This window comes from Anomalospiza imberbis, chromosome 18 (assembly GCF_031753505.1).
Source record: "Anomalospiza imberbis isolate Cuckoo-Finch-1a 21T00152 chromosome 18, ASM3175350v1, whole genome shotgun sequence".
NCBI classification, from domain to species: domain Eukaryota; kingdom Metazoa; phylum Chordata; class Aves; order Passeriformes; family Viduidae; genus Anomalospiza; species Anomalospiza imberbis.
Window position 1 is genome coordinate 13,820,268 of NC_089698.1, and position 9,872 is coordinate 13,830,139.

General features: G+C 55.4%; 3 long non-coding RNA genes across 3 annotated transcripts in view; 2 read left to right on the top strand and 1 right to left on the bottom strand.

Moving 5' to 3' along the window:
• LOC137484980 (uncharacterized) overlaps positions 1 to 9,872 on the top strand; it is a 344,848-nt gene that overhangs the window by 295,943 nt on the left and 39,033 nt on the right. The gene's annotated exons all lie outside the window — the stretch shown is intronic.
• On the top strand, positions 1,630 to 3,843 carry LOC137484978 (uncharacterized). Its single transcript, XR_011005125.1, has 2 exons — positions 1,630 to 2,081; positions 2,394 to 3,843. It is a non-coding gene; the product is annotated as an uncharacterized lncRNA (long non-coding RNA).
• On the bottom strand, positions 2,296 to 8,713 carry LOC137484977 (uncharacterized). Its single transcript, XR_011005124.1, has 2 exons — positions 7,139 to 8,713; positions 2,296 to 7,040 (listed from the first exon to the last, which is right to left on the bottom strand). It is a non-coding gene; the product is annotated as an uncharacterized lncRNA (long non-coding RNA).

Consider the following 9,872-nt stretch of genomic DNA (forward strand, 5'->3'; position numbering starts at 1 on the left):
TCTTGGTGCCAGAAGGAAGCAGGCACATTGCAGGGGTTGTGGGAATTTTGCTGAGCCCCTCCTTGACACCAACAACCACACATGTCCTAGGGAGTATTTGTTGCTTCGGGTTCTTCATAAATGCCAAGTCAGTGTGTGATGGATGGGCTGGGAGCTCCTCCCAGGATCTCTCCACAGCAGCTCTTGGGAGCAGCAATAAAACTCCATAGCCAGCTGAGCCAGGATGAGGTGTCTGGGGGACAACCTGGAAAGGAGCCTTTCTGGGGAGCCCAGGCACTCCTCGGGCAGGGCAGGGACAGGGCTGACGGACTCACCTTGGTCTTGCTGGCCACTGCTCCACACACACACCCCTTCCTCCTCCCACCCGCTGGACATGTGTGTACCCCAATAAACACCCTTCTGTGCCCCAGTGTCCCTGGCATGCACCTCCAGGGACACACACACACACACACACACACACACGCACTCTGCACAGCCCTGCACGTGCTCACCCTGCTCCCCAGCACCCCCACCCTCCCCACTCCCTCACCAGTGCCACCTCCCCAGGGCACTGGTACTGCTGGGGCTGGATGGCAACACACACAGGGGGAGGGCTCATTCAGAGAGCTGCCATGTCCTATAGCATACGAACAGGGGACAACCCAGATGTCCCCAGCCCACCTGGCCCTCCCAGCACCCTGCAGGAGCCCCGGTGCAGGCAGGCAGCGAGGGAACTGGTGCAGCCACCCAAAGGCAGCCTCAGTGCCACCCACCTTGGGGCTCCTTGGGGACCTTGTTCAGTCCCTGACACCTCACAAATTCCAGCCACGCTATGGGACAGCTGAACACCCCTGTCCACTGCTCACCCTGCTGCCAGAAGAGCCCGGATTCAGGCTGGAGGATAGGTGCCAGGACACTTCGGCTAGAGAACAGCTGGATAACTGGAATTTTCATGAGAACTGGAGAGCCCCCAGAGCTGTGCTGAGGGAGGGGTGGGGGAAGAAGGGGGCAGAGGCAGGAAAAATTCCCTGGAGCAGCCGCTTCCAGAGCGGGCCAGTCCCTGGGCTGGGGATGAAGGCACCCAAGGGAACGGGGCAGGGACCGCAGTTCGAGCCCGCGGGCCCGACGGCAGCCGGAGCTCGCGCTGGCCCCGCGGGGCTCCGGCAGCGGGGCCGCAGCGCCACCCAGCGGCCCAGAGGTGCCACCGCCCCGGGCCCTCCGCGCCCGCCCCGCTCCCGTCACGGAGCCCGGAGCGCCTCAGCGACCGCGAAGGCGCCCAGCGCCACCCGCCGAGGGCACGGACACCCTCCCAGGGCACCCTCCCAGGGCACCCTCCCAGGGCACCCTCCCAGGGCACCCTCCCAGGCTGCTCCCAGCCCCAGAGCCCAGCCTGGCCTCGGGCACTGCCAGGGATCCAGGGGCAGCCACAGCTGCTCTGGGCACTCTGTGCCAGGGCCTGCCCACCCTCCCAAGGAACAATTCCTTCCCAATATCCCATCCATCCCTGCCCTCTGGCACTGGGAAGCCATTCCCTGTGTCCTGTCCCTCCACCCCTTGTCCCCAGTCCCTCTCCAGCTCTCCTGGAGCCCTGCAAGGGGCTCTGAGCTCTCCCTGGAGCCTTCTCCTCTCCAGGTGAGCACCCCCAGCTCTCCCAGGCTGGCTCCAGAGCACAGGGGCTCCAGCCCTTGGAGCAGCTCCGTGCCCTCCAGCAGCTCCACCAGAACACTCTACCCAGAGCCAGCCCCAGCCCACCCTCCTGGCTGTCCCCTCAGCACAGAACAGCCAGGAACCGCTGACACCACCATATGCTCCACCCAAAATCCTGTCCAAGCTGTGCTGCTGCCTCGGGTGGGTGATGTGACCCAAGGAAGGGCAGGAGCATCTACTGAGGATCACTTCTGCATCATGGTGCTTTAAGCACCTCTGCCCTGGGACAAAAGCACACCCATCTCCCTAGGGATGAGCAGCCCCTTCCTGACCTGGCCCAAGCCCTGGTGTGTCTCTGGCCTCTCAGCAACCTCTTGATGAAGGAACACAGTCAGAAAAGCAGGGAACAAGAGACCTGAACAGACAGGTTGTTGGAGCTTTACTTCTATTTCTGGGTAGGAAACACAAATCCGTTCTCTCCAAAATCCAGGGGAAAGGAGGTGCCACAGTGCTCCCTGGAGGGAAGAAGAGGACAGCAACACCACATCAAATTTGGTGATGACTTCTCCAAATTTACAGCGAAGCAGATCCATCTCTCATCTTCAAATTGCATTTTTTACCTTGGATTTGCTGTCTTTGTCTTTTTTTTTTTTTTTGGAAAAAAACACCAAAAAAACCACCTAGAGCACAAAGACATCTTTTTAGTAACACAAAAATTGTTTAAACCCTTGGAATGAGTCAGATCTAATCTTCTTGTTTCTCCACAGGTGAATTTTGAGGCCTTTGGCCTCAGCACCTGGGGACTTTCTCAGTGACTCATGGTGCCCCCAAGGAGTGCCATGGGGTCCTTCCTGGTGCAGAGGAGCCCAGGACTCAGCACAGCCCATGAAGGTCCTTCTGCAGAGCTCCTCCAACCTTGCAGGGATGGGTTGGCACACTCTGGCAAGACTTGGGTGGAAGAATTCACAGGATGGAGAATGAGTCACAGCAGTCTCCAGCACGTCCCTTGTCCAAAGCACCCTCATGTGCACCCTAGAGGCAGCACAGATACCGAGTTGCTCTCTCCTTTTGGTTTCCAGTAACCAGAGCTTCCACAAGATCCCAGCTCCTTGTTTCCATCAGGAGATTTATCTGGGCGGTGTCAGGGTGTTCTGGTGCTACCACAGATGTGCAGTGTCTGCTGTGGACAAGCACCCAGAGGATCAAAGCCTCAGGGCCACCTCTGGGAGTGGGGTGGGCTGACCATACAGCCATCCCCATGGGATGCAGTGTCTGCTTCTGAAATAGTCACAGCTCCAGAGACAAAAAAAAAAAAAAAAAAAAAAAAAAAAAAAAAATTTGGGAAAACCCAGAGGAAGTCACATGTGGTGGTGTTAACATCACCTCTTACATGAGCAAGAGCCTGACCTGGCTGGAGCAGAGCTGCAGGGAGGGTCTCCAAAGCACAAAGCAAAAATGTCAAAGCAACTTTGCCGGGTCTCTCTGCCAAGTCTCACCTGGATTTTGTCCAACTTTACCCTTTAGGCTTGAAATTTTCCATACCAGAATATTTTTCTTTCCAGGTTCCAGTGCAAAGAGCCACAGCCAGAGGGACAAGAAGCTGGAGCAGCCAAACACCCCAAGATCTTCCTGGGGGATGCTGCCCCTCACTGGCAGATGAAGCTTTGGAGAGAGAGCTCACTTTTTCCAGCTGTATCAGCATCTCTAAGGAGAGAAAATTACTTTGGCCTGCATTAAGAAAAAAAAATTCTGTCATTCCAGTGGAAAGCTGTCACGTTGCCAGCTTGAGGAGCAGGAACTTGGGAGTGTTGCCTTCTCCTATCCCCAGAAAATCTGGGGAAATTTGGTTGGTGATGTTGAAAAATTATTGGAGTTCTCACAGAGTCAAGGTGTGAGTTCTGGTGACAGCTGCCAGCACTGCTGTCCCAGGCCCACTGTCCCCTGGCTGTCCCTGGTGGAGCATCCTCCAGAGCTCTGGAGGAGCTCTGTCCTGTGTTCTCCCCTGTTCTAGGGTGGCTGTCACAGCTGTGGGACAGTAGGAATGGGGCTCAGCAAGGTGAGCCTCCCCTGTGGGTGCCATGGCTTGAATCCCTCTGAGGAGGGATGCTCTCTTTGATACTTCCTTAGGCAAAGAATTTAAAAATTACCCATAAAACTTCAACTGGAAGAAACTTTGAGTGAGCAAAATGAAGCCACACAACCACCAGAGTGAAAGATTCAGCCTTGAAAAAAATAAAGTATAAAGGGTGAAAACAAACTATGAGTAGGTCAGCAAGGATCTACAGCCTATGCAGTGAGCAAGGACCTGTGGGTTTGGATGTTCAGGGCTCTTGGAGAATCCCGTGGTGTCCATCCCAGCTCTGGGGCAGGGACTGGCTCGGATCACAGGACAGACCACAGGGGCCATGGAGCAGGAGCGAGACACAGCAGACAGGGAGCCTGCACAGGAGCAGATGGACACAGAGAGCAGAGTCCAGCTGATCTGTCAAGTGACAGATGGCCTTCACGCTGGCCAGGGAGGGAGGCAGGGCCAGTGCTGGTAGCCAGCAACTACAGCCACTCTTCCCTTTTTCTCCTTAATTTGTCTCGGCTGCACAGAGGTTGTGGTGCTTGTGGAGGGTGGGGGACCCCAGGGCTCTGGAATACTCCCTCTCCATCTCCAGCACATGACAATACACTCCTGACACAAGAACTCAAACTCAGAAAGATGAAACAGCCACAGAAAATAAATCTATTTTCTATTTTTTTTCTCTTTTCAGCCTTTTTGGGATCTTGCACACCTTCTCTGGGACAGGTGAATAAGGGAAAAGCATGAAAGTTCCCACAAAGTATTTGTCCATGCAAAGGAAGAAGGTGGGAAACAATGCACAAAAAAAAAAAAAAAGAAATAAAGAAAGCAGAACAGCTTTTTCCCTTCTCTCCACATAGTCCAGGAGCACTAGGGAAAAATTAACATTTTTCCTCCCATTTTGTTCGACCAGAAGAGAAGTCCAAGTGCCTCTCAGTGCCACATGCTTGCAATTACATACACAGAAAGTTAAGAAGCAAAACCAAGTGACACTTGGAAAAAACAAATATCCATGAGCTGGGAATCAACATGAACCAGCCTGAAACCTCCTCTGGCCAGGAGCTGTCTCTGGCAGGGGCCATCCAGGCTCTGTGGACACCAGGCCCTCACCAGAGCCACAGCTGCCCTCGAATCAATCAGGTTTTCTGTGAGACAACTCTGTTTCCAGAGGCTCAGTAATTAAGAGCATATTTTTAGAGAAATGAGCCACCAGATTAATCAATAAGGAGCAGCTCCTCAGGGGTAAGGGGGGTTGGAGTTGACCTGATCCAGTCTCGGGAGCTTGTCCCCAGCCACCATGATGTGTGGTTGCCCCCAAGATGCTGAAGGGAGCTCTGCCCCATGTCCCCACCTCACTGGGATCCCACAGGGCTCCATTGGCCTTCCCAGGGGATACTCCTGGCAGGAAAAGGCTGCAAAAAATAGAGAGGCTCCTTAGGAACATCACCTGGGAGGGGTTTGGGAGGATGCCTCTGGCCAGCTGGACTAGGAGCTGCTCTTGGGGGACAGGAGGGGCACAGCTATCCTCACCACACACTCCTGCTGTCCCTGCCAGGACTGGCTCCTTCTACCTCCCACCATCTCCTGCACACCCCTGGTCTGCCCAGGAAGAAGAGCCAAGCATCCCCTTTCCTGGGAATGTTCCCCCAGCACGAGGTGTTTAAATAATTTACAAAGGGCTAAAATAGAGCTGGCTCCCTTGCAGGCCCTCTGGAATCCAGGCTCTGTAAACAACTCACCCACCAAGGGAGTCAGCTGGGAAAAAAGGCTTTTCATGTTCATTCCCCAGGCCCCACTTCCACAGAAACCTTCCAGCATGATTCTTGCTGTAAGAGTAGCAAAATAGTTTCAGGTCTTCACTGGTGTTCCTTTCCCCCCAGGCACACTTGTGGACATCTCACAGCTCCCTTCTGCCAGTGGATGGAGAAAGAGAAGGACTCTCTGCAAAGAAACAATTAACTGGTATGGTAAGTCTGATGTGCCTTTCCCTGCCTTGGATATTTCCTAGGTTCCCTTTCAGAGGCAATTTGGTTTTTAATAGCATTGACCTTTATGGAGACAGGAATTCACCTGGGTATTTTCTCTTGGCTGCTGAGCTGCACCCAGGAGCTCACAGGAAGAACCAAGAAGACATTTATTTCTTAGGCTGCAAGCGATTCACCAAAAATCATTGGGATGCAAGTGGAAAATGCCAGGGATCAGAACACAGTCCAGCTTTCAAAATCCCAGCCATGCTGGAAGACCAATGTCTGGGCTGGCCAGATAGCTGCAAGAGGAGCTACGCAGCATCTCTTTCCTCTGCAGGGTCTGTGGCAGCTCTCAGCTGCTCTCTCCAGGGCCCCCAACCCAAAGGAACACGCCAGGAACTGGAGCTCCCACCCTGTGACTCCCCAGGTCACCAGCAAGTTCCCAAACTCTGCTCTCCTGGAGGCAGGACACCAAGTGCTGCAGCCTCACCTGCCTGTGCCACACCTGGATAGGGGTCACCCCAATCCTGCTGGAGCAGCTGAACCTCCTGCAGCCTCTGCAGCACCTCTGCAAGGGGAAGGATGCAGTTCCCTGGTTCTCCAGCTGTGAGAAGGAAGGCTGGTTCCTCCATCCTGCTGCCAGACTGTGGTCCATACTGTAGCACAAGTCAGATTCACCCCCAGGAGGGTGACACTGAGGCGGACAGGGTGCTTGGGCAGAGTCAGAGAGAACTAACTCATTATCCAAACACGCCCCATCCTAAGGCTGGGAGCTCCTGTGCACCCCACAGGGATTCATCCCCTCAGAGTGGGCAGTAGTAGATCTGGAGTTCTCCCTGAAGAGTTGCACAGAGGGAGATGAAGCCTTTTGTGAAGAAAAATAACAAGATGAGAACCCACATATGGCTGCAATTTGGAAAGCACAGTCCTGAAGTCCACCTTCTCCAGGGCTTTTGCCAGTGGATCCACATCAGACTCTGACCCACCCAGCTCCTGCCACTCCAGCACCTGCTGCTCCAAGGGGCACCTATGGCAGAGCCAGATGCCAGCTGAGGATCCACCCTGCTCCCACAGGGTGCATGTGTCCCTCCTGTATGTGGGTTTGCGGTGGGAGTGATTTGGTAGTGCAGGTGCTGGGCACAAGTCAGGCATATGGTCAGTGAGAAACACCTGACAGAAGAGGACCTGAGTCAGCACTTTCCAAGGAAACCTCAGAGGAGCAATGCTGGAAGCACAGAGTGCTGGGGCAGCAGGGCTGGAGGGCTCACAGAGCTGTGGGACAGTGAGGACAGAGCCCCAGCCCCAAGGATGGGGCAGGCTTGCCCCTAGCCTGGCACTGGGCTGGAGGAAGAGGAGGGTGAGGAAGGCTGGTCCCACACCTGGGGAGCAGATCCAGCAGCTTCCAGGTCCTGTGTCCTTGGCCCACTTCTACCACGAGGCAGGAGGAATAGGAGGGTGAGGAAGGCTGGTCCCACACCTGGGGAGCAGAGCCAGCAGCTTCCAGGTCCTGTGTCCTTGGCCCACTTCTACCACGAGGCAGGAGGAGCGATCATCTCACCATTCTCCTTCCCAGATGCTGGGAGCGGCTGCTGTTACTCCTTGCCATCTGTGATGTTTGTGGTGTCAGAGGAGCCTCTGCTGAGGGCTGGCCCATGAAATATGCATGGCATGGCCTCTCCTTCTAAACTGCATCTCCTCCTGTGACAAATTCCCTCCTCACCTATTTGTCTCACATTCAAATGTTTCTTCACATCTTACAGCTTCTCAAGCCATCCATAACAGCTTCTCCTGGAATTATTCCTATTGCTGCTGCAGACGAGAGTGCCCGAGGAAGGACTTGGCTGTGTGTTATCCAGCCCCGGCCATGCTCCCCGTGTGGGATATAGCAGCATGGCTGTGTCTGTGATGTGTGTTCCAGCCACGGGCTGGACTGAGCTTCCCATGCCAGCTGCAGCCACCATGAGCAGGGACCAGCCCCTCTGTGCCAGCAGCCCTTGCCTGGCCACAGTGTGAACAGGGACAGTGGCCTCAAGGGCACAATGTCACACCCAAGGGACCCAAAGAGCTGGGAGATTGGCACTCTGCAAGGCCACAGTGATCCACGAGGGCTTGGTACGGTCCCCACGGCAGCCTGGAGCATCCCTTGTTGGTCTCCCTGCCACTGGCAGGGCTGCCAGCTCAGGGATTTTCTCTGCTTCAGGTACCACCATCCTGAGAGAAATCTCATCAGATTTCACTTCCATCAAAAGTGGCTTTTTAACATTCCATCTCTGAGTTTGGGTCTGAGACTAAAGTTTCTTCAGAAACTCAGACCTGGTTTTGCACCGTGCTGGATGCTGCAGGGCTGCAGCTCTGCTGGCACAGCAGGCAGGACTTGGAAGCTTTCCCTGCTAAGACCAGGCGAGTGTTTCCCAGGGATGATTGGTGCCATTAGAGCCTTTGAAGGGAATTTTCTCTGTGGCAATTGGCGGAGAAACAAGGTTTGAACTGCATCCCAAGAATTCGTATGTGCAGTCTCATCACGGCGAGAAACTTTGGGTGAATTATTATTATCTCTAAATGGCACAAAAGAGTTAGCACAGGGAATGTTTTGAAGGAAGTGGATGCTTTGCCAGAGCTTTGTACCGAGCTCTGTCAGAGGCAATGCCACTGTCTGGCTGTCTCCATGGAAGGACAAGATGTTCCCAAAGAAAACCTTACAAATGAGCTCAGGGGGTCCCCGTGGTTTCACTGCCGGTTACAGCAATGTCAGTGTTGGGGAGGACAGGAAAAAACAATTGCAGGAACTAATTTTCCCATCTCTTGCCTGCGCTGAGCATTCCTAGCACAAGATGTCACTGAGGAGTTGGATTTGGACAGCTCTGAATCGGCCCGGAGTCATCCTCCGGGAGCCACGGGAAACGGGGCTGGAGAGGTGGGCATGGAAAAGAAACATGCTCACAGAGAGAGGACGTGAGTACAGAGAAGGGATAAGGGCACGGAGAAGAGACATGGGCACAGAAAAGTATGCAGCTGTGATGCAGCTGTGAAACAATCCTGCAAAAAGGAAGGGAGGTACCTGATCTGCCAGGCCAAGACTCGGGAGCGCTCCTGCACGCGGGGTGTCAGGGCTCGGTAATATCCGGAGCTCGGCACTGGGTGTGCCGGGGAGGAACAGCTCAGGAAAAGGCCTGCCAGGAGCAGGACAGGCACTCGCCCTGCCTGGAAGATCCCGAGGTCCTGCCAGCCCTCTCCAGTGCTCCACAGAGCAGGTGAAGCCCAACAGCCCCAGCCCATGACGAGGGAGCCAAGTCTGCTGCCTCAAGCAACCCAAGCACCCACGGACCCCACCAAATGAGTGCGGAATCAGCTGAAACCCCTAAAATGTTTACACACACATCAGGAGGACAGGAACAAGTACAGGGGCTTGAAACATCTCTCCCATAACAGGTCCCGCAGGTCTGAGATCCTTCTCCAAGTGTTTCCAGCTCCACAGGCTGGACATACCACAGCCTGCCCCAGGGATGGCTACAAACAAGGGAGCAAGCACCCTTTGATGCATCCTTTGGCCCTCCCTGGGGCTGCCTGAGCACCCAGTAGCCCCTTGGCCCCTCAGGGTTGGCCCCAGTGCTCCCCACAGGTCCCCTTCAGGGCTCCCTTGGGACCTTCATAGTTTTCCCAACGGCTCCTCCAAGGCCATGAGGTCCTCTTTGCCCTGATCCCAGCACTGCTCCAAGAAGAGAGTTTCCTTCAGGCCCCACCCAGGGCTCCCCTGGAGCCGCACCTGCCCCTTCCTGGGGCTTCCGGGGAGGGAGGCGCCCCTGGGACCGACTGCTTCAAGGGAATGGGAATGGGGAAGGCACCGGGCAGGGGCTGTGAGAGTGGGCTGCACTGGGCAGGGTGGCTCCAGTCCTGGTGCTGGCCCCGGTGACCTTGCCAGTCCTGGTTCCTATCCCCGACCCGGTACCTATGCCTGCACTGGTCTTGCTCGCAGTTCCGGTCCCAGTCTCGCTGCCGGTGCTGGTCCCAGTCCCTGTCCAGGTCTGAGTCCTGGTACCGCTTCAGGTTTCGGTTCCAGTGCCGGTCTCGGTGCCGGTCCCTGTCCTCCTGTCGGTGCCAGTCCCAGAATCAGTCCCAGTCCCAGTGCCGATCCCGATCCCAGTTCCCATCCCCGTGCCGGTGCTGATGCCTGTCTCGGTGTCAGTGCCAGTCCCATTCCCAGTCCCGCTGCC